Here is a 26,387-nt window from a genome sequence, read left to right on the forward strand (position 1 = left end):
TAATGTGCAGTCATATCTCTAGCACACCCTGCTGGAGAACACTCACACAGCATGTGACTGAGAATATTCACTGGACACTTAGTCAGTTTAGCTGTATGCTGGCTGTGCACTCTAATACTACACTAACAGATCACAATACACAGCAAAAATAATTTAGGAAATCACTACATCCCTACATACATATATATTATAGAGTGTCAGCATGGGATAGGTTAAGAGAGGGTTAATGGAAGAGAGCAAGTACTTCCCTTGGCCTACTTATTAGGCAGCTGGTCAGAGAGACTGGGGGAATGGATGTTTTGCTATATGTGCTGAGGAGACCTTGAGGCCACTTGACTCTGACTTGAACCTGCTGGGTGAGCTTGCCTGAACTGGGACTTTGCTATGTTATATATGCAGTGGCTGGGATGCTGAGCATTATTTAAAAAGACTGTTGAACTGATAAGAAGAGCTTCTTGTATTGTTCTGAGCTGCCCCTGAAGACAAAGTCTGTCATTATCTTTCTGTTTAACCACTTAAGCCCCGGACCATTTTGTTGCTAAATGCCCAGGCCAGGTTTTGCGATTTGGCACTGCGTCGCTTTAACAGACAATTGCGCGGTCGTGCGACGTGGCTCCCAAACAAAATTGGCGTCCTTTTTCCCCACAAATAGAGCTTTCTTTTGGTGGTATTTGACCACCTCTGCGGTTTTTATTTTTTGCGCTATAAACAAAAATATAGCGACAATTTTGAAAAAAATGCAATATTTTTTACTTTTTGCTGTAATAAATATCCCCCGAAAACATATATACATTTTTTTCCCTCAGTTTAGGCCGATACGCATTCTTCTACCTATTTTTGGTAAAAAAAAATCGCAATAAGTGTTTATCGATTGGTTTGCGCAAAATTTATAGCGTTTACAAAATAGGGGATAATTTTATTGCATTTTTATTAATAATTTTTTTTTTACTACTATTGGCGGCGATCAGCGATTTTTTCCGTGACTGCGACATTATGGCGGACACTTCAGACAATTTTGACACATTTTTGGGACCATTGTCATTTTCACAGCAAAAAATGCATTTAAATTGCATTGTTTATTGTGAAAATGACAGTTGCAGTTTGGGAGTTAACCACAGGGGGCGCTGTAGGAGTTAGGGTTCACCTAGTGTGTGTTTACAACTGTAGGGGGGTGTGGCTGTAGGACTGACGTCATCGATCGAGTCTCCCTATAAAAGGGATCACTCGATCGATGCAGCCGCCACAGTGAAGCACGGGGAAGCGACGGAGCGGCTATAAACGAATAGCCATGCCGTCGTCCCGGATCGCTCCCCGAGGTAAGCCGCCTGCCGATCGGACCCCCCACCCGCTAGAAGGCAAGGACGTATATATACACGCCCATCTGCCTGTCTGTGCCATTTTGCGGACGTAAATAGTCGTGCGGCGGGCGTTAAGTGGTTAAAATGGCAGTTTTAAGTTGAATGAACTGTCTAACAGCTGCCTGTTTACCCCTCGGATCCTGACTATATTAATTTTTTTCCAAATTGGTTACAAATATATATATGTGAAAAGTGTGGCGTGCATTTGTAGTCAGTCCCCTTTACTCTGATACCCCTAACTAAAATCTAGTGGAAGCAATTGCCTTCAGAAGTCACCTGTGTGTAATTTAATCTCAGTATAAATACAGCTGTTCTGTGAAGTCCTCAAAGGTTTGTTATATAACGTTAGTGAACAAACAGCATCATGAAGGCCAAGGAACACACCAAACAGGTAAAGGATAAAGTTGTAGAGAAGTATAAAGCAGGGTTAGGTTATAAAAAAAGATCCCAAACTTTGAAATTCTCATGGAACACTGTAAAATCCATCATCCAAAAATGAAAAGAGTATGGCACAACTGCAAACCTACCAAGATATGGCCGTCCACCTAAATTGATAGGCCGGGCAAGGAGAAAATTAATCAGATAAGCATCCAAGAGGCCCATGGTAACTCTGGAGGTGCTGCAGAGATCCACAGCTCAGGTGGGAGAGTCTGTCCACAGGACAACTATTATGTGTGCTCTCCACAAATCTGGCCTTTATGGAAGAGTGGCAAGAAGAAAGCCATTGTTGAAAGTAAGCCATAAGAAGTCCCGTTTGCAGTTTGCAAGAAGCTGTGTGGGGGACACAGCAAACATGTGGAAGAAGGTGCTCTGGTCAAATTGAAAATTAAAAATTCGAAATTTCGAAAATGAAAATTTCGAAAATTCAAAATTGAAAAATTCGAAATTGAAAAATTCGTAAATTCGAAAAATAAAAAATTCCAATATTCGAAATTCGAAAATTCGAAATTCGAAAATTCGAAATTCGAAAATTCGAAATTCGAAAATTCGAAATTCGAAAATTCGAAAAATAAAAAATTTGAAAATTCGAAGTTCGAAAATTAAAAATACGAAAATTCAAGAAAATAAAAAATTCGAAAAATAAAAAAATCGAAAATTTGAAAATTCGAAAAATAAAAAATTAGAAATTCGAAACTGAAAAAAAAAAAATTTGAAAATTCGAAACTGAAAAATTCGAAAATTCGAAACTGAAAAATTCGAAAATTCGAAACTGAAAAATTCGAAAATTCGAAACTGAAAAATTCGAAAATTCAAAACTGAAAAATTCGAAAATGAAAAATTTGAAAATTCGAAAAATAAAAAATTTGAAAATTCGAAAAATAAAAAATTTGAAAATTCGAAAAATAAAAAATTTGAAAATTCGAAACAATTTTATTCGAAATTTCGAAAATAAAAATTTGAAAAATTTGAAATTTGAAATTTGAAAATACGAAAAATAAAACAATTCTGAAATACGAAAATTCGGAAATGAAAAAAATCGGAAATACGAAAATTCGAAAATTAAAAATTCGGAAATTCGGAAGTTAAAAAATTCGGAAATTCGAATTAATGGCTGCAATTTTTTTTTCTTTGCGCCCCCCCCAAAAATTTTGAGCACCAGCCGCCACTGCTATCCAATAATGACACTTTTATAATTTCCTCCTCTAAATCTACAGGATATGTATGCTTTAGTATAAGACAATTCTTATGCAGGGAAGGATTAGAATGTCCTGCAAAGCAAAAACAGCAATTTAGCTATTTCATTGTAAGGATTTATTTTTATGGACTACCATGCAAAGTGTGCCATAGTACCATATTGATTGATGGTTTAGGCCCCATTCACACCTCCGCGACAAAACTGCCGGACGCCGGACGCTCGTGCCGCTGGAGGGGAGAATTCCCATTGCTGTCTATGAGATGGTTCACATCTCATAGACACCGTACGCCTGCCGCCTGAAAAAAAGTCCCGGACCCTTTTTTTCAGGCGGCATTGGCGTTCGGCCATACAAAGCTTTGTTAAAAAAAAAAAGTTACACACTCGCGGCAAAATACGCCGCATACGCGGCGTATCTTGTCGCGGAGGTGTGAATGCAGCCTTAGTGTGACAACCAGTGGCGGCTGGTGCTCAAAATTTTTGGGGGGGGCGCAAAGAAAATAAAAATTGCAGCCTCACTGTGCCCAAACGCAGCCACTGTTACATGCCATCAAACGCAGCCACTGTTACATGCCATCAAACGCAGCCACTGTGCCATCAATTCGCACCACTGTGCCATGCCATTAAACGCAGTCACTGTGCCATCCATTGTCACCACTGTGCTATGCCATTAAACGCAGCCACTGTGCCATCCATTGTCACCACTGTGCCATGCCATTAAACGCAGCCACTGTGCCATACATTGTCACCACTGTGCCATGCCATTAAACGCAGTCACTGTGCCATCCATTGTCACCACTGTGCCATGCCATTAAACGCAGTCACTGTGCCATCCATTGTCACCACTGTGCCATGCCATTAAACGCAGCTACTGTGCCATCCATTGTCACCACTGTGCCATCCATTGTCACCACTGTGCCATGCCATTAAACGCAGCCACTGTGCCATACATTGTCACCACTGTGCCATGCCATTAAACGCAGTCACTTTGCCATCCATTGTCACCACTGTGCCATGCCATTAAACGCAGCCACTGTGCCATACATTGTCACCACTGTGCCCTTTAATGGTCACCACTGTGCCAATTGTCCCCACTGTGCCCTGTAAATTGCTTTCTCCCCCCTCCGCCCGGCACTTACCTTACTGGTTTTAGGCATCCACGTCCCACGATGTCTTCTCCCGCCCTCGATGACTGACAGGCGTCTCAGCCAATCAGGTTACTGGTAGCCAGAACCGGCCAACCTGATTGGCTGAGACGCCTGTCATCTTATTCAAGGGGCGTACAGTCTGTGCGCTCCGAGAATAAGCTTCCGGGCTGTATTGGGAAAGCCTATCAGAGCCGCTGGCTTTGATAGACATTTCCCTACAGCCAACCAGCTGGCGTTATTCAGATGGCCGGACATTGAGCGCCGACCATCTGAATAACAGCTGCAGCGGCGAAAATAACATAGATTTGTGCAATGCATGAATCTATGTTATTTCACTCAGTGGCGGTGAGAGCCAGAGGGGGCGGCGCTCCAGCGCCCTCTATGGACGAACCGCCACTGTTGGATAGAAAGGTGTTGCTTTCTGCTCAGAATAGCAAAAGATCTAATGGTCATTTATAACGTCTTTATCTAGACAACACAAACAGATCAAAGACATTATTTCTTGACATTGGAAGGTCCTCAAAAACGACAGATTTCTCGGTCCTGTTTTGCCCGATAGAGCTGGAGTCATCTACCAATCTCTAAGTGGAGCCATTGCTCCCAATGTAGTTGACCCCCCAGTGAGACCTATCTTTTTTGAGCACCTAAATGGCTACTATCCCTGCAAAAGGTGTAACGTGTTTATTTATAACAGCTGTGGGAGAGACGCAAGTCTGTAAGCTTTGAATCCACGAGCACTTCCCGTTCATATCAAATGAAATGTTTTGTCACCTGTTCCACCCAATACATTGTTTATCTTATAACTTGCCCGTGCAAGAAGCAATAGGTTGGCCGTACCATTAGGACGTTTTCAATAAGAGTTAATGAACATATAGCAGCAATAAAGAAAGAAAAAGATAATCACAGTGTATCAAGGCATTTCCCCGAATGTCACCAAAAAAAACCCCTTAGTTCAAAATTTCAGATCATTGACAGATTCACGTCCCATTGGAGGGGCGAATCAAAAATCAGGGGAGTTTTCAAGCTCGAAACGTTCTGGATATTCCAGTTAAAAACATATGTGCCCCATGGAATGAACATAGAATGGGATGTGAATGCCTTCATTAATCAATCTTAGAAGTTTACCTCACGCCCACTCTTCTGCTCACTACCTAGTGATCGTTCTCTCTATACTACTCTTACCGGGTTTTTCTATCACTTTTTATCATTATATTGTGTTGATAAAAGCTCTATAGGTGTTGCTGCCACCTACTGGTTAGATTTCAAGTAGCCAGGTGATTATCACACATACATGACTCCTATTATATTGAGTGATGTATGAATTTTTATAGTTTGCATGGCTGGTGTAATAGATTCATTCTTACTTAAACATTACCAATGTTGGAGTGATGTATCTATCAATGCGGTGATGCGATGATTCATGGGGCGGTGTCTACACTACGAGCTCCGATGTGATGGGCTGAATTCGATGACAGATTGACGCCGAGCGTCGATGGGCGGGCACTCTGACCCAATGACGCTGAGCCTCTCCTTATCATATCCTGATTGGCTATTTGCACACATGCCTCCAAGAATGGTTGCCAGGACTTTTGATGACACATCCCGCTTAACCTCCCTGGCGGTCTTCCCGAGACTGACACGGGGTTAGATTTTCTTGCTACTATCGGTAACCCCGTGTCAGTCACGGGCTTGCCTCGCTAGATCCACAGGCACTTTTTACTTACCTTGTCCCTGGATCCAGCGATGCCACCGCGCTGTGTGAGCGAGCGGGACCTCGCTCGATTCACATAGTGCTTCCGTGTGACGCCGATCTCCGTTCCCTGCGACGTTACGACGCACGGGGACGGAGAACGGCGCCAAATTCAAAAACGTAAACAAACACTTTACATACAGTATACTGTAATCTTATAGATTACAGTACTGTATGTAAAAAAAACACACCCCCCTTGTCCCTAGTGGTCTGTCCTGTGTCATGCATGTCATTTTATATAATAAAAACGTTTCTTTCTCCCTGCAAACTGTAGATTGTCCATAGCAACCAAAAGTGTCCCTTTATGTCAAAAATAGTTTTAGATCAGCTAAAAAACAGCGATAATAAATTATAATCACTTGCAGAATTGTGCGATAGCGATTTGTGGGGAAATTCGTCATAAAAAAAAAAAAATAATGACAGCAACAATTCTGCAACTGAGCAAATTTCAGTGATTTTAATTTGATTACATTATTGAATAATTTTTATTATAATTATATTATTATTTGTTATAATTATTTATAATTATTTATTATATTATAATTTATAATTTTGTTTTTAAAAAAATGTCATACCTGGGATGCCTATTAGAATCTTGTTTGGTCAGATTTAAGTGAGTTATTCCTAAGAATTACAGACCTACAATATAAAACGCCAAATTTCCTTGCAAATAATGGTACCGCTTTTAGCATGTTTTTTTCTGACAGAATCATACCGCCAGGGAGGTTAATAAGCTGTGAGTGGTAATCCAGAAGGAGGCTTGAGGTGCAAACTGACTCCACATGTCAGGAAGTAAATGTCAGAAGGAGGCTTGAGGTGCAAACTGGCTCCACATGCCAGGAAGTAAATGTCAGAAGGAGGCTTGAGGTGCAAACTGACTACACATGTCAGGAAGTAAATGTCAGAAGGAGGCTTGAGGTGCAAACTGACTACACATGTCAGGAAGTAAATGTCAGAAGGAGGCTTGAGGTGCAAACTGACTACACATGTCAGGAAGTAAATGTCAGAAGGAGGCTTGAGGTGCAAACTGACTACACATGTCAGGAAGTAAATGTCAGAAGGAGGCTTGAGGTGCAAACTGACTCCACATGTCAGGAAATAAATGATCAATTAGACAATTATCAGTGCAACAATATTTAAGCGCAGAAACAGCAGGCTGAGATACACCCCTGTAGAAGTCCTGTAGGACGAAATGCATAGGGTTCTATGCTTGTTGCTTATCCTGCGCCTTTTTTTAACAGTGATCACCATTGTAACTATCGCTGGATTTTTACAACCATTTATATGTTATCCTTGTTTTTATCTTTGTTCTTTTTGCCTTGTGTTTAATTTTAATAAATCCCTTGGGTTTACTTTTTTGACCTACGCTATGTGGAGGCCTTTTTTTCTTGTTCCTTTTTATGCCATATCGTAAATCCCTGGAGGGATAATACTTCTTTTTGGATCCTTGCTATCCACAACATTGTAGAAAGAAATGTTTGGACAGCTGCACTCTGGAAAAACCTTCTCGGTTGCCTTTTATTGGTAAAAGTATTCAAACACCACACATCAGAGCAAAGACAGGGGCATACAGCTGACGTTTCGCACTATCAATCAGTGCTTACTCATAGCTACACCAGGAGACACTCCTGCTGAAGCAATACAGGTGGCTCTCAGGCGATTGCAATTTACAACCTCTTGTCTCATTATTTTATACCAATTGTGGTTCCATGTTAACGTAGAAACCTGTTCTAGTAAAGTTACCTTTTGCTTTAACACAATCTGTTGTGAGGCTTGTTAATTCTCCAAGCAGGTGTAACAGTGTATGCCCGGGTGACAACACAGGTAAAGTGAATATAATCTGTGACTATTTGCCTGTCTTTTTATTATTGAGCTTTACACCAGCACTGTGTCAAGGGGAGCAAGACCAAATTCTTGGGGGGGGGGGGGGTGTTAGAGCAGAGTACAGGCCCAACCAATTACCAGCGGCTCCTTCGGGGGTAGCGCTACACTAAAAAAGTTTTGCCTTTAGATTTACTTAAAAGGATATGTCAAGGCAAACTTTATAGGGTAAGTTCACCTTTACAGAAAAATCATCTGGGTCATCCCCCCAGTCCTGTTGACCTGCATTGTGGCAATCGCCCATTCTGAGCCCCCCGGTATAACCGCCTCACGGCTCCGGGGCTTAGAAATCCCCGGAGCTTTATCTCCTAAATGTACCCCATCAGGAGGTACGTTTAGGAGCTTTTCAATTGGTCAGCGACGTCACATGGGCAGCACGGATCAATCAGAAGCTGCATAGCCCGTCCTCTCAGCAGGGAGGAAGAAGAGGAGAGAGCTGAGAGGATTTCTAAGAACGGGCGATTGCCGCCATTCAGGTCAGCGTACAGATTTTTCTGTAAAAGTGAACTTACACTTTAAAGAAATCTTATTTTGTACAATTAATGCTTTCTGTGTACTTTCCCGTATGTTTGATTACTTTAAACAGTCTGCAAGCACAGTAAAAGATCTTTTAAGGCATCAGAAAAATATTGTGCTCCTGCCTTCCTCTTTTTGACATGACAACACAGTGTATTTTGCTTTTTGAATTTCAAGATGCGTTGTCAGCAGGGCCAGATTAAGAACATCATGGGCCTGGTGCTGAGGATTTTGGTGGGGCCTTTTAGGCTGCATTCACACCTCCGCGACAAGTAACGCCGCGTACGCGGCGTATTTTGCCGCGAATAGTGTAACTTTTTTTTTACAAATCCTTCCTATTGCTTTGTATGGCCGAACGCCAATGCTGCCTGAAAAAAAGGGTCCGGGACTTTTTTTCATGCCGCAGGTGTACGGCGTCTATGAGATGTGAACCATCTCATAGACAGCAATGGGAATTCTCCCCTCCAGCGGCACGAGCGGCCTGCGTCGGGCGTTTTTTCGCGGAGGTGTGAATGGGGTGTAATAAATAATAAATAAATGCGTGGGAATGACATGAACGCAGCCCAGCCAAGGCAAGTGACCAAAGGCACAGAACCCAGAAGGAAGACCGGGTGAAGATGGAAGTGTCCAGGCCCCGCCTGATTCATCGCAGCACTGGAGGGCTCAGTCTGAAAATGTAAGTGTACACTAATGTGCTAATATGCTGTGCATACTTGTACATTGTGGCATAACCTACCCCAGGGCCTCTAAAAAGTAGTAATGTCAGGAAAGTTTACTACCGCTTTATTATCACAGGATCCCAGGAGCCTCTCATGGGGCCCCCTACTGACCCGGTGGACGGTGGCCCTTGGGCAGTGCCTGTAACGGCTACCCACTGGTGTGAGGGTCTCAGCCGTTTGAGACGTCCTTTTCCCTGGCAAGCTGCGATATGCAGGTACCGCCGGTATATCCCACCGAACGCCCTTCCAAGAAACGAGACGTGCTACGTTTGAAGGGTCAAGTAGACTGACTTTATTTGTCACATTTTTCCTCCTTAAATCTCGTTACAAACTGTACAGAAACAAATGACACTCCCCCCCCCCCCCAGGGGGGACTTCAATACACACACTTTGAAAGAATGACCTTCCCTTGAGCCAATCAGCTGCTAGCCATTTCGGCTCCTCAACTTAGCTTGATCAGACAATAGAATTATCACTCACACATAATCCCCCTCAGCATACACCTCACAGGGGGCTGTTATCTCCACAAGAGAGTTCATTAGCTATGCGAAGGGAACATTAGCATTCAGCAGTGACAGAGACCCTTGTCCAGTTAACCCTTTGAGCTCAGAATACAATGTGGTACATCCACTTGTGACAAGCCATGCAGTTCCTTGTAGTCCCCCTGCACGAAGATCATAACTGTCCCGGCAGCATGCATGTGTCCGTTACACTACTCCCCCTTTGTGGAACACTCCGGCAGACCCGGATTGATCCTTTTCGGATCAACTTGGGGATGTCCGGTCTGCTGTTAGGGTAAAAGTTCCGTTTGCCTGGACAGTCCGTCAGCCTTCCCATTGGCTTACCAGGTCGGTAGCTGATGGTGAAGGTGAATAATGGAATTCAGTTCTGGAACAGTCACTTGCTTTGCTCTCTCAATGGCTCCCAAAACCTGTTGCTGATGCTCTTGGGACAGATACGGCACCACCTGGATGCAAATCCCATTTAATCTTTTGACAATTTCCGCCTGTTTGTGCATTTCAATGTTCAAGCCACGGGACATCTCATAATACATGACATAGTGTCGTTGCATCTCTGATTTCTCACTGGCCAACTTGTCACATTCCCATTTTAGAATGTGATATTGTGCCGGATCTACAGTACATGTCGGGGAAGGTAGTCTTACCCGGTTCTCAGCAGCACGCGGGTTGATTCCAGCAACGCGGGTGGTCACGGGACAAGCAGCAGCAGGTGTAGGTAAATAAGCCGAAGTCAGAGGGCCAATGTCGTTGCCCAGCACCACCTCGGCAGGTAGGTTGTCCATGATACCAACTGTGGTCTTTCCTGACCCGGCTCCCCAGTCTAAGTGCACCCGGGTGGTGGGTACGCGAAATACAGCACCCCCTGCGACCCGGACGGCAACTGTGCGAGTGGACACGTTCTCTGGCTTTACCAGATGTTTTTGAATCAGAGTGATAGTAGTCCCGGAATCTCTTAAGCCTTGTGCTACTTGTCCATTCACCCGTACCTCCTGACGGTGATGCTGACAGTTATCCGGAGAGGCCGCTTGTATTGGGTCTGCCTCATACCAAATTCCCAGACATTCCTCCGTGCCCCCCTCGATCTCCCGGCAGTGGGCCGCAGAGGGACGTGATGGAGTGACCTCTGTGTTGGGTGTTGTGCGTCTCCAATTGTTATTTGTAGCTCTCAAAGGGCAATAACGAGCAATATGTCCCGTGTCGCTGCAGTGATGGCACGTCACCCTAGGCGAATCCCGGGGGTAGTCTCTAGGCCCCTGAGGATGTGGTGGAACTGGAGCCGGAAACTCTGGGCGTGGGGTGACGGTTGGAGTACGCGGTTCTACCTTATGAGCCAGCCGTGTAGTACCCTGGCTTACTTTCCTTGTTTCCGCATACTCATCTGCTAGCCGAGCCGCCTCGTTTAAGTTAGCGGGACGGCGATCTCGTACCCAGTCTTGTATGTTTGCGGCCAGGTCTTGGAAGAAATTTTCCATTAGGAACAGCTGCAATACTTCCTCCCCGGTGTTGGCCTTGCACCCTTGGACCCAAAGGGATGCCATCCTTTGTAACTGGTTGGCCCATTCCATGTGGGAGTCCACAGCCATCTTCTTGGACTCCCGGAAGCGCCGGCGGTAGGCTTCTGGCGTTACGGCATATCGGGTTAGCAACGCCTTTTTAACTTGCTGATATTGTAAAATATCCTCTGGAGCGAGAGCCCAAAAGGCTTCATTGGCTTTGCCCGACAATTTCCCCGACAAAATAGTGACCCATTGGTCTGGTGGTACCTGGTGTAGTGAGCACTGCCTCTCAAAGTCCGCCAAATATCCATCGATTTCCTCCTCACTTTCTACAAAAGCTTTAAATGCAGTGAACGGTATTTTCTTTCCTGTAGCAGCAGGTGGGGGGGTAGGAACTGCAGGTGTAATGGGCTGTCTCGCTCTTACCAGTTCCAGTTCTTGTCCCCTCTTCGTTTGTATCTCTTCCCTTGCTTCCCGAAACAGCTGGTTGATTAGTTCCGCAGACGTTTCTGGATACAAGGATAATCTCCGCTGTACAATCCCAGTAATTACATCTTCTTTGCTGACAGGTTCAAGGGGCTCCGTTCCTTCCATAGATCCATCCATTTCGTCCAGCTCCAGCAGGTCAGCTATCAGCTCTCTCCGTGGTCTGTTGCTGGCGCTCCTACCACGACTCTCCAATAGATCTTTTAGTGTGGATCTTTTCAGCCTGGCGTACTGCGACTCCATTCAGCACTTGCTCTTTGGATAAAAGGATCATCCCACCGCTGCCAACCAATGTAACGGCTACCCACTGGTGTGAGGGTCTCAGCCGTTTGAGACGTCCTTTTCCCTGGCAAGCTGCGATATGCAGGTACCGCCGGTATATCCCATCGAACGCCCTTCCAAGAAACGAGACGTGCTACGTTTGAAGGGTCAAGTAGACTGACTTTATTTGTCACATTTTTCCTCCTTAAATCTCGTTACAAACTGTACAGAAACAAATGACACTCCCCCCCCCCAGGGGGGACTTCAATACACACACTTTGAAAGAATGACCTTCCCTTGAGCCAATCAGCTGCTATTTCGGCTCCTCAACTTAGCTTGATCAGACAATAGAATTCAATTAACCTTTAAAATAATTATCACTCACACATAATCCCCCTCAGCATACACCTCACAGGGGGCTGTTATCTCCACAAGAGAGTTCATTAGCTATGCGAAGGGAACATTAGCATTCAGCAGTGACAGAGACCCTTGTCCAGTTAACCCTTTGAGCTCAGAATACAATGTGGTACATCCACTTGTGACAAGCCATGCAGTTCCTTGTAGTCCCCCTGCACGAAGATCATAACTGTCCCGGCAGCATGCATGTGTCCGTTACAGTGCCTAAGTGCACAGTTGCCAACATTTAAAAAATATTTTCAGGGCCACTTTTTTATATAAGTGCTATATTTAGAGTAGCTGAGATCCCCGATGTTCCTCTATACATCATAGTAGTAATCACAAAATTAAATGAGTACTAATAATGGGGCAGAACAAATATGAGAACTGATATTTCCTTTAGTTGAACTAACAAAAGTGTGTCCATTCTAGAGCTGGTAACATTGAGGATATTCAGTTTAATTTTAAAGAACTGTTTTTGTGGGTAAGCAACATAGGGGAGGAGTATGGACGGTATATAAGTGGGAAGTATGTGCAGGTGAGGGAGAGGAATGTGGAGGGTCTAACAGTGGGCACTATGTACAGGAGAGGAGTACAAAGGGTACGGAAAAAAGCACTATGTACAGGAGAGGAGTGTGAAGGGTATGACAATGGGCAGTATGTACAGGAAGAGTGAGGGGGTATGACAGAGGGTAGTACGTACCAGAGAGAAGTGTGGAGGGTATGATGGGGCAGTATGTACAGGAGAGGAGTGTGGAGGGTATGACAGTGGGCAATATGTACAGGAGAGGAATGTAGACGGTATGATAGTGGGCTCTATGTATAGGAGAGGAGTGTGGAGGGTATGACAGTGAACACTATGTATAGGAGAGGAGTGTGGAGGGTATGACAGTGGGCACTATGTATAGGAGAGGAGTGTGGAGGGTATGACAGTGAGCAGTATGTACAGGAGAGGAGTGTGGAGGGTGCGACAGTGGGCACTAAGTACAGGAGAGAAGTGTACGACAGCAGGCACTATGTACAGGAGAGGAGTGTGAAGGGTATGACAGTGGGCGCTATGTATAGGAGAGGAGTGTGGAGGGTATGACAGTGGGCACTATGTACAGGAGAGGAGTGTGTAGGGTATGACAGTGGGTACTATGTATAGGAGAGAAGTGTGGAGAGTATGACAGTGGGCACTATGTACAGGAGAGGAGTGTGGAGAGTATGACAGTGAGCACTATGTACAGGAGTGGAAGGATATTTAGGGACTGAGTAGTGGTTAAGCGGGTCATACATGGATTGAAATTGCGCCAATTATGCAGAGACCAGCCATAGTCAATCTATGTATGGGCTAGCTGGTTTTACACAAGTCAATCTATTAATCAACTTGAGTACAACCAGCCTGTTTTTTTTTTCTTAAAACAATCAGTGCTGCCAGCTAAAGTTAGCAACACTGATCATTGTACGCACTGGCAGAACACAATAACACTGCAGGAGTGATTCCCCCATCCACAGGTCAGCAGGTGAGAGGGTGTTTGGGGACAGGCTGGGGAGAGATACTAGTCAGTGGCTTGGTAGGCACTGGTAGTATCAGAGCCAGATACACACAGGTTACATACACCACGATCTTTAGAGCGAGAACAATAATTCTAGTACTAGACCTCCTCTGTAACTCTAAACATGTAACCTAAAAAAATGTAAAGCATCGCTTAGGATACCAAAAAAAATTGTGCTAACTTAACTAACTAACTGTTTTTTTAATGAATGAAACATTTTTTTCCAAAAAAACATGTTTGAAGAATTGCTGCGCAAATACCGTGCTAGAGCTGCACAATTAATCGTTAAAAAAATCGTGATCTCGATTCAACCCCCCTGACGATCTTCAATGCAGAGTTTGCTGATTCTTTCATATAACAAGTGGAGAGACTTTCAGCTGTCAAAAGAAAATATCTGGGCAGTCTGCCAAGTTTTTAACAGGAAACATTGTAACTGACACTTCCTTCTTAGATCAAAGGGATACACTTCTGTGTGTAAAGAACAAATCTGGGCAGTCTGCGAAGTTTGTAAACAAAATGAAACATTGTAACTAACTAACATTTTAACTAAATTTAACCACTTAAAGTCCAACACTTGTTTCTTAAGTTAAAAAGCAATATTATTTGCTAGAAAATTGCTTGGGACTGCCAAACATTACATATATTTTAGCAGAGACTCTAGGGAATACAATGGCAATTGCTGCAATATTTTATGTCACACTGCATTTTCCCACTTCAATGAATAATAAAAACCATAAAAACAAAACAGTGAAGTTAGCCCATTTTTTTTTTTTTTTATGTGAAAGATGATGTTACGCCGCAACAATCGTGAGAGAATCGTGATCTATCTTCTAAGCAAAAAAATTGCAATTCTCATTTTAGCCAGAATCGTGCAGCTCTGTACCCTGCAACATAAAAAGTGCAAAGACCACCATAGAGTAATTTTCTAGCAAAAAACAAATGATGATTTTTACATGTAGTAGAGAAGTGTCAGAATTGGCCTGGGTGGCAAGGGGTTAATTACCATGAGTAATATACAAATAATTATTATAAGCACTGTGATCCTATCAGTCTGCTGTAGTGTGTCAGCTTGTATTTATATTGGCCGCTCTGAATGTAGCTTCTGACAGGCTGTGCAAGCAGGCCGGTATCTCCGGAACCATAAATGATAGCCGTCCCATATTTTAATCAGTTGTGGGGTAGCTCTTCCCATGCCTACCCCCAAATGTGGGGTTTCTGTGACCTCTGGTCATCGAGCTACAACCCCCCAAATTCGATCTTAAAAAAAAAAAAAAACTTTTTTTTTTTGGGCAAATGGGCCTATCTTGAGAAAGGGGCCTGGAGCTGCAGCTCCATCAGCCCCATTGTTAATCCGGCCCTGGTTGTCAGCCCTGCCTACTTTTTTTCTGTTGCATTACAAAAAACACAGATCTCTTCTCCTCTGCCTCGTCTTTCCTTATCTTCATAATCTCTCAATTTTTGGAGCACATCAATTGTTGGCTCACAAAAATTTTGGTGACATCAAAGGGTATTTACTGCACTTATTAAACTGATAAAAAAAAAAGTTAAACTAAACTCAGCAGACCAAAGGGAAACAAGTAAGAGAAGGTATGGTAATTGATAGGGTTTACATAAACTTTAAACTTTCCTTATCAAACAGCATCTTAGCAGAATAAATGTATCCCTACTTGGAGTTTGTTAGGACCCTGAATTTCAAATAATTTACAACCGCAAATACTCTGTGATTGTCCTTCAGATTGATTTATCTTTTATTCCATACGTAAAGTAATAATGATGAAAGGCAATCATAGGAATTGTCAAACACTTGTGATTTAGATAAAGCACCACTAGAGGCTGTGCTGGCACCACTAATCCATTTTACTCAGTGTTAAACGCCATCACCCTTAGAAAAGGAAAACATTTTTCTCTGCTAAGTTTGATTTAGTGCTTCCCAGCATTGTCATGCTTACGATTAAAAATGTGCACAATATTTGACATTGAAATAGGCAAGATTTTATGTTTCGTATGGTATTCATTTTTCTGCTGACAGTTGTGCTATTTCCAAAACTGCTTGAGAAGTGGTGCAATTTCATGTGGAACATTTTTCTCTTTCGGTCCTTTTTGGTTTTAAAATAAAAACAGTGTGTGTGTATATATATATATATATATATATATATATATATATATATATATATATTGATTTTGTTAAATTTTTTACATTAAAAAGTTATCAATATAGCATATTGTGGTCATATTCACAACTCTTGTTCTATTTTATGATGCTCCTACATACAAGGTCGTATTGCTAACGGTGTATGACGGAAAGTGCGCAATGAGAGCACAAATAAGATCAGTTTAAGATCATCTGCGCTAAATGACTAGACTAAAGCGCCTTTTTTCAGTTTTGAATGGATGCTAGATAGAACTAATACATTCTGGCTCTGTCCCTTTGGGCTGTGCAATATTAAAGCTCCATCTGCATTCTGTTTAATATGTTATAAAAAAATCCAATCTAAGAGCTGAGATATTATGTGTAGGATTTTGTAACTAGACTTCATGAAAGGTTAAGAAGCTAGTGGGTGATTAAATGCAATTGCAGCTAGACAGCGACATAGGTAGGTGAACAAAAAAAAAAGAAAAAAGCATAACATTTCATATTCCTAATATGTGTATATTGTAACATGTACGTATGTTAAAAAGTATCCTGTTCACTTTGCATTTCTTTCTTTGTTTGAAATGCCTGGTGTTCCTGACAGTCCCCATGCTTTCCTATTTCAGTCTGACCACACTAGGCATATGATAATTTTATCATAGGATTTATAAAATATGAGTAGTTTTTGATTCTGGCAGGTAAATAAATAAATAAAATAAAAATAGGCCAGAATGTGTGTTGATTTAACCACTTTCCCACCGCGCCATAGCGAAAATACTGGTACAGCGCGTGGAGTTATTCTGGGAGGACTCTGCAATACCCCCTACACTCTGCAATACCCCCCACACTCTGCAATACCCCCCCACACTCTGCAATACCCCCCCACACTCTGCAATACCCCCCCACACTCTGCAATACCCCCCCATACTCTGCAATACCCCCATACTCTGCAATACCCCCCATACTCTGCAATACCCCTCATACTGTGCAATACCCCCCATACTCTGCAATACCCCCCATATTGTGCAATACCCCCTATTCTCCGCAATACCCTCAATACTCCACAATACCCCAATACTCCACAATACCCCAATACTCCACAATACCCCAATACCTTGCAATACGTCGCCTATGGGGATTTTTAAGTAGCAAAGTTTGGCGCAATTCCACGAGTGTGTGCAATTTTGAAGGGTGACATGTTAGGTATCTATTTACTCAGCGTAACGTCATCTTTCATATTATGTAAAAACATTGGGCTAACTTTACTGTTTTTTTTTTTTTTAAGCACAAAACTTTTTTTTTTAAAAACACGCATTCAAAAAATTGCTGCGAAAATACCGTGCAAGATAAACAGTTGCAACAACCGCCACTGTATTCTCTAGGGTCTTTGAAAAAAAAGCATATATAATGTTTTGGGGTTCTATGTAATTTTTTAGCAAATAAATGATGATTTTTACATGTAGGAGAGAAATGTCAGGCCTCGTACACACGACAGAGTTTCTCGGCAGAATTTGGCGAGAAACTCGGTCAGAGCCTGATTCTGCCGAGAAACTCTGTCGTCTGTACACTTTCGGCCCGATGGAGCCGCCGAGGAACTCGTCGAGGAAATAGAGAACATGTTCTCTATTTCCTCGTTGTTCTATGGGAGCTCTCGGCCCGCCGAGCTCCTCGGCGGCTTCAGGACTGAACTGGCCGAGGAACTCGATGTGTTTGGCACGTCGAGTTCCTCGGCCGTGTGTACGGGGCCTCAGAATTGGCCTGGGTGCTCCAGAATGCCTGATGGTGTTCCCTGCATGTTGGGCCTCTCTATGTGGCCACGCTGTGTAAAAGTCTCTCATGTGTGGTATCGCCATACTCAGGAGGAATAGCAGAATGTGTTTTGGGGTGTAATTTGTAGTATGCATATGCTGTGTGTGAGAAATAACCCGCTAATATGACAGAAACTAGATTTTTTTTTTTTTTTTACAGAATTTTCAGTCTTTTTTCTTTTATAGCGCAAAAAATAAAAACCGCAGAGGTGATCAAATACCACCAAAAGAAAGCTCTATTTGTGTGAAAAAAAGGACAAAAATTTCAGACAGGTACAATGTTGTATGACTGAGTAATTGTCATTCAAATTGTGAGAGCACCGAAAGCTGAAAATTGATCTGGTTAGGAAGGGGGTTTAAATGCCCAGTGGTCAAGAGGTTAATCTGTTCAGTTAAAACATTTATGGCATGCATTTTTCTGGAAGCTAAACACTTTTTTACTGTCTTCCCTGCTCTAGATTGAGCTGTTTTTATAGAATTTACAATGGCCTGCTTTGTGTTAAATGTGTCTTAAGCTGTGGTGTGTTCTGGTTTGTGAGGTCAGGCACTGCGGACAAGAAGGCCTGGCTTGCAGTCTCAGCTCCAATTCATCCTGAAGGTGTTCTATTGGGTTGAGGTCAGGACTCTGTGAAAGCTGTTCCTTCACCCGAAATTCACTCATCCATGTCTTAATGGACCTTGCTTTGAGCACTGGTCCAAATCATTTGGTGAAGGGGGGTTATGGCGTGGGGTTGTTTCTCAGGGGATGGGATTGACCCCTTTATTCTAGTCAAGGGAACTCTTATGTGTCAGCATACCAAGACATTTCGGACAATATCATGCTCCCAATATCCGATTCCAACATGACTGTTTACCAGTGCACAAAGCAAGGTCTAGACAGACATGGATGAGTGAGTTTGGGGTGGGGTTTGGGGTGTGTGTAAAGGCAGGTGTCCCAATACTTTTCGTAATATAGTGTATTTCAGTTGGCACATATGCTTTGGTGACAACTGCCAAAGGTGTCATTTCATTTCACTTTGGGGAGATCTTCATTCGTTTCATATTGAGTTTTTGGGGAAAAATGAAGAGAAATCTTATTGAGTGGCACATGTTCAATACAAACAAATTCACACCCAATTTCAACCTTTTTAGCATCTGCCACTAAGAAAAAAACATTCTGATTGACTTCCTCCCATAATAGGCTCTAGTGTTCATGTCTATTTAATAATGCTGTTGTTACCAATGATGACAAGATTGCTAGTATAATGTAGGCCATAATGTATGAGTTATAAGGATCAAAATTGCGCCAAAAAACAAGAATGTAAAGTATGTGACAGTAGCTGCTAAACACCACAATCCAACAAAAATCGAAAAAATACAATAAAAATATAAAGCGTATTTGCATTCTTTATACTGCATTTGTAACTTGTTTTCTTATGCAAAACTCAATAAAAATATTAAACAAGAAAAATATAAAGTGTAGCGCTGTGAATATAGAAAAAATGGAATCAACCATCAAATAAAGAGTGACATAAATTAAACTATAAAGCCCCGTACACACGAGAGGATCTATCCGCTGGAATTGATCTGCGGATCAGTTCCAGAGGATAGATCCCCTGGTGTGTACAACCCAGCGGATCTGTTTCCGCGGATTTTTATCCCCTGGGATGGATTTCAAGCGGATACAAATTTGAAGACATGCTTTCAAATCTATCCGCTTGAATCCATCCCAACGGATTGATCCGCTGGTCTGTACAGACTCACCGGATCAATCCGTCCGAATGGATCCCCCGCATGCGTCGTAATGATTCGACGCATGCGTGGAATTCCCTATATGACCGCGTCGCGCACGTCGCCGCGTCATCATCGCGGCGACGGCGCGACACGTCATCGCGATGAGATTTCGGCGCGGATTTCGATCCTATGGTGAGTACACTTCATCGGATCCAAATCCGCGGAAATCCTCGAGAGGATTTATCCGCGGAAATGGTCCGTTGGACCGTATCCGCGGATAAATCCTCTCGTGTGTACTAGGCCTTAAAAGTGTGATACTCATGATGTGTACATGAAATCATTGATGAACCCTTCACATATATAAAAAATGTGTATAAACCTGAAAGGAGAAGGGATATATTGAAGTATAACTCCACATATATCATAACATATGTGTAAGTAAAGTGAATATAACACCAATGCACTGTGTCAGCAAAAAAAAATAGCAGCTAGCAACAAAGTTAGTGCATATAGACCATGAATGTTGACATAAACAACTGTGAAAAGTAAAACAGTCCTCATAAACACAGGTCATCAAACATAACCAAAGCTTGTAAGCTTTAGAAACAGTTCATCAGATAGATATCCAAATGGTGTGACTTAAGCCCAATGATCCACCGCCGTATGGTGAGCTGGGTCCACTTCGGAGGGTAAAGCCTCGTACACGCGATCAGTCCATCCGATGAAAACAGTCTGAAGGACAGTTGTCCTAGGTTAACCTATGAAGCTGACTGATGGTCCGTCGTGCGTACACACCATAGGTTAAATAACCGATTGTGTCAGAACGCAGTGACGTAAAACACAACAACGTGCTGTAAAAAAACGAAGTTCAATGCTTCCAAGCATGCGTCGACTTGATTCTAAGGCATGCATGGTATTTTAACCAATGGTTTTGCATACTAACGATCGGTTTTGACCTATCGGTTACCATCCATAGGTTAAATTTTAAAGCAAGTTCTCATTTTTTTTAACATAAGTTTAAATAACCTATGGGGCCTACACACGATCGGTTTGGACTGATAAAAACGGTCCATCAGACCGTTTTCATAGGTTTAACCTATCGTGTGTACGAGGCTTTAGAGTATTAATTTCTCCCCCTGCCCAATGGTGAAGGCACTCCTGGGTGATATTACCTGTAGCACACCAAGTGTATAAAGATCGTTTAGAAGCGAAGCACGGTGCACAGTGTGGACAAGACCCCCTCTATTTGGATATCTATCTCATGAACTGTTTCTAAAGCTTACAAGCTTTGGTTATGTTTGATGACCTGTGTTTTTGAGGAACTGTTCGTTTTACTTTTCACAGTTGTTTATGTCAACATCCATGGTCTATATGCACTAACTTTGTTGCTAGCTGCTATTTTTTTTTGCTGACACAGTGCATTGGTGTTATATTCACTTTACTTACACATATGTTATGATATATGTGGAGTTACACTTCAATATATCCCTTCTCCTTTCAGGGTTATACACATTTTTTATATACTGTATGTGAAGGGTTCATCAATGATTTCATGAACACATCATGAGTATCACACTTTTATAGTTTCATTTATGTCACTCTTTATTTGATGGTTGATTCCATTATTTCTATATTCACAGCGCTACACTTTATATTTTTATCATAATGTATGAGTATAGACCTTTTTTCTTATAATTATTATATTAAAGAGGAAAACAGCAAGAGTCATTTTTAAGCATACATGAGGAAAGTAGTACACAAATGAGTTTGATGGATAAAAGAGTAAAATAGTGTGAGAGTGGGGATCAATCAATATGACTATCACAATGGACTCCCATAGGTAGAGACCACGACTTCTTACTGTTGACCTGATTTGAAATAGAGGCTAATCCTTTTTTTTTTTTAGAATATAATATTTTCTTTTCACTTCGTGGTCAGTATATAAAGCTTTTTATAAGAGTTTTTTTTTTCTGCAAGTGTACAAATTGATGTAAATTGCTCTGTAAAAGCCCAAGCTTACTGCAGTAAATGATCCCAAAAGAATATGCTATTAAGGGTTTCCAAAGAAAATTCCCAGTATCATCAGAACGAGCTAAAGAACAGCAATGCAACCACATGGGGGGGGGGGGGGGGGGTACCAACGTTTGCTTTTTAGTAAGAAATATGCCTATTTTATAGTCTATCAAACACTACTAAAATTTCTAGAATCAAATAATTGATTAATAGGTCAAATAATTAAGCAATCTTTATTCATTGAAAACAAACTAACAATTAATTTTAACACATGCAGTCCTAAAGCATTATGCTGAATACACATGGTTGGAATTTCTGACAAGAAAAGTTTGATGGGAGCTTTTGGTTGGAAATTCCGACTGTGTGTAGGCTCCATCAGAGTTTTTCTTTTGGAAATTTCCGACAGCAAAAATTTGAGAACTGGTTCTCAAATTTTCCGACAAGAAAAGTTCTTGGAGGAAATTCCTATCGTCTGTACGCAATTCCGACGCACCAAAACCCATCGATGCTCTGAACAAGTACAAGACGGAAGTGCTCGGTCTGGTAAAACTTGCATTCGTAATGGAGGTAGCACATTCGTCACGCTGTAGCAGACTGAAAAGCACGAAGGCTGAAAAACGCGAATCGTCTCTCACCAAACTTCTACTAACACGAGATTAGCAGAAGGAGCCCAAAGGGTGACGCACTGGGCATTGAACTTCCCTTTTATAGTGCCGTCTTACGTGTTGTACTTCACCGCGTTCTTGACGGTCGGCATTTGATGTGACCGCGTGTATGCAACGCAAGTTTGAGCCAACATTCTGTCAGAAAAAAATCCACGGTTTTCTTGTCTGAATTTCCAATCGTGCGTACGTGGCATTAGATTTAGACAGTAATATGTGGTATGTGTCTTTGGCCTGGGAAGGTAAACACAGTAAACTAGACCTTTCATGGTGGGAGCCAGATTTGTGTGGGCTAAAGAAAATGTATTATGCAGGAAGGAACAAGAACAAAAATTGTATAATTATAAAAACAACTGTAAATAAACAATTATGGTTGCACTGAGGGTGCTCAAAGTGTCATGTTGGCTTTACAATGGTGAGTCAAGCAGCACTTTGTCATAACAAAAAAAAAAGAAAAACAATGTTCTACCTATGGTCAAAGAGCAAAGAAAAATGGTCAGCCTCAATGTAATTCTTGTTATAATTATAATTATGAAAACAATAAATAATAAGGCTTTCTGACCAGAAGACAATGGTAGATGAAAGCTAACACAGAATGTGAAAATTCACATGCATATTTCTGGCAGTAGAAATACAGATAGATCAGTTTACCAGAATGAAGATAAAGATTTTTGGGACTTTATATGAGACCATGACTATACAGTACACAGGTCTCCATCCCCAATAGTTGCAGAAAAAATGGCAAAAGGGGCAGGAGAGGGGCAGGGAAGGGGGAGTGGGACTTTAAATGAAACAAAACACTGGGGCAGGATGAGTCAATCAATAAGGTAAACACAACATTTAATAGTAGCATCATTGAGTATAATACATAAAATGACATTCATAGTACATCCATAAAACAATACCAGGTATGGTATAAAATGATTGGTAAATCATATCAAACATGGTAAAAACTAGTTGCATAAAGTGCATAGTAGCCCATGGTTCTCATAGATGTCAGTAATGTACCCAAATGTTGAACATATTAAAATAAAACATTGAATAACATTGATTAATGTTTCATTTAAAGTCCCACACCCCCTTCCCTGCCCCTCTCCTACCCCTTTTGCCATTTGTTCTGTAGTTTACCAGAATGTCAGATGCCTTTGACTGACTTTTGCTTTCCAATATGGATACATACTGAACTGATTGACATAATTGACCTAATTTATTAAAATATATGGGCATACAATCACGCATTGATGCCGCAGGTGTGAGCAAAATATATGCTCATGTGGTTTATCATCACAATCCTTCACACACAGCCTACATGGAATGCTTTATCAATGGTTATTTTCTATAGAATGTACATTGCTACATCTGAATGTTTGGTAGCTTGGTAGGCATGTCTAAAAAAAAAAAGTTCATCTTCTTTTTTTTTTTTTATGCACATACCATACAGAAAAAAACTATAGTGTGAGTGATTATCATTAACTACTTTAACTCCGTAAGGTTTTACCCCGTTCCTGACCAGGCCATTTTTTGTGATACGGCAATGCGTTGCTTTAACCAGTTGCCCACCAGCCGTGGTTATTATACTGCGGCAGGTCGGCAAGATCCCGCAAACCGTCGTAGCTGTACGTCGGTCCCTTTAAGCGGGATAGCAGGAGTGTGCCCTCTGCATTGTGGGGGGTGGCGATGCTCACGACCGTTGGTCATGATGACAGCCGGCCGAGAGCGATCATGAGAGGCCGAACAGGGACGTGTGTGTACACACAAATCCCTGTTCTGTGAGGAGAGACAGATCATGAGTTCCTAATAGCTAGGAACCACGATCTGTCATTTCCTCTAGTCAGTCTCCTCCCCCCACAGTTAGAACACACAGTCAGGGAACACAGTTAACCCCTTGATTGCCCCCTAGCATTAACCTCTTCCCTGCCAATGACATTTTTACAGTAATCAGCGCATTTTCATAGCACTGATCGCTGTATAAAAGCCAACGGTCCCAAAAATGTGTCAAAAGTGTCCGATGTGTCCACCATAATGTCACAGTCCCGATTAAAAATCACAGATCGCCACCATTACTAGTAAATTAAAATAATAATAAAAATTCCATAAATCTATCCCCTATTTTGAAGATGCTATAACTTATGCGTAAACCAATCAATATACACTTATTGTGATTTTTATCACCGAAAATATGTATAAGCATACATATCGGCCTAAACTGAGAAAAAATGTGCTTTTATTTAAAAAAAAATTGGGATATTTATTATAGAAAAAAGTACAAAATATTGTCTTTTTTTGTTTATAGCACAAAGATAAAAATCGCACAGATGATCAAATACCACCAAAAGAAACCTTTATTTGTGGGAAAAAAGGACATAAATTTTGTTTGGGTGCAGCGTCGTACAACTGTACAATTGTCAGATAATGCGACGCAGTGCCGAGTCGCAAAAAATTGCCCGGTCATTGAGCAGCCAATTCTTCTGGGGCTGAAGTGGTTAAAAGAGAAGTATGGGTTTTTTTTTTTCGTCATACTTACCTAGGTGGATGCAGCATTGGTCCAATGCTGCATCTGTCCCTTGCTGCCTCTGCACTGAGAACCAAGGGCCAGATCCACAAAAGGGATACTGTTACGCCGTCGTATCCCTGTTCCTAACTATGGAACTGATCCACAGAATCAGTTTTCCATAGTTAGGCAGAAGATCCGGCATGTGTAAGGGACTTACACTGCCGGATCTTAGGATGCAGTACCGCATCTGCCGCTGGGGGCATTTCGTGTCGAAATGCCACCTCGGGTATGCAAATTAGCACTTACGGAGATCCACGAAGCTTTTCAGCTTAGTTTTTCTCCCTAAGTTTTAGTTTGCAAACACAAAATTAGGGCTGCTTTTACAAAGTGTAAACTGTTTACACCTTGTAAAAACAGACCTTTCTGTCCAGCGACGCAATTTTTTTTTTCGCGCCGTATCTTTTTTTTTTCCTGACGCAACTTTATTGACCCGTCGCAATCCACAAAGCTCGGCGTAACGTAATTTCGCGCTATGCACGTTGGGAAAATGATGTCACGAGCATTAGCAGTACGGCCGGCGCGGGAGCGCGCCTAATTTAAATGGGAATCGCCCCCATGAAAATAGGAATGCCTTGCGCCGGCGGAATTTAAGTTACACAGCCCAAAATTTCTAGGTAAGTGCTTTGTGGATCGGGCACTTAAGTTACGCTTAAGTTACGCTGGATCTTTGTGGATTACCCCCTAAGTCATTGAACACCGTCAGTGGCTCAGTTCTCACAGCTCCCTGAACAGAGAGCTGCTGCCTGTCAGTCAGCAGCTCTCCGCTCTGGCCCATATGCTCACTGGAGCATTGAGTTGTGGAGGGGCGGGGAGCATCAGTCCAGATAGGCATCAGTCCAGGCACCTGGCGGATCCAGACTTTATTGTCGTGATGACGCGGTGCCTGGACTGATTCCAGTGACGTCAGCAGCAAGCGAACTTCAGCCCTCAACTGATCTCTGCTGAAAACGGGTCACAAGAGTGCAAAACGAATTGCACTTTTATGACCCATAGGAGAACCCCAGCCAAACTAGCTGGACTTCTCCTTTAACTGAGAATTGCGTGGTCGTGCGACACTGTACCCAAATAAAATTGATCTAATTTTTTCCCCACAAATAGAGCTTTTGTTTGGTGGTATTTGATCACCTCTGTGTTTTTTTTTTTTTTGCACTATAAACAAAAAAAGGCCAACAATTGCAAAAACTAACTTTCTGCTATAATACATACCCAATGAAAAAATGTTATTAGGACAATAGGTATTCTGCTACACATTTTTGGTACAGAAAAAAATGTTATTAGGCTGTAAACATCAGCAAGGAAAGTACAAAACAACATAATAAATAATATAGGCTTACCCATTGGGTAAGCCTATATTATTTATTATGTTGTTTTGTACTTTCCTTGCTGATGTTTATTACATGTTGTTTACTGTACTATTCATTGTATAGATTGGCTGTCCTGACGAAGCGGTATCCCCGCGAAACTAGTCGACCCTGACCAATCATGGATTTGTACAATTGTGTTGTTTTGCATTTTTATATTTCAATAAATCTTTTATATTTATGTTTATTGTATTTTATGAGTACCGAGATAGTCCCCTCAAAACCAATTGAGTGGGCAATGTTGGGTTTAGCTTCAGCTACTATTCCCTTGTTCCCACTCTCCCCTTTTTTCTACTACAACTGGGATGATGGTACATTTCTATCTATATTATGTGTTTTTTATCTGAGGCTATACTCCCCCTTTTGTCCACTGGGGAGATGTGTTAATTGGCTCCATAGAGAGCTGGTCACAATCTCCTGAAATGCCAATTTACAACAGTGT

This window comes from Rana temporaria, chromosome 4 (genome assembly GCF_905171775.1).
Source record: "Rana temporaria chromosome 4, aRanTem1.1, whole genome shotgun sequence".
NCBI lineage: Eukaryota > Metazoa > Chordata > Amphibia > Anura > Ranidae > Rana > Rana temporaria.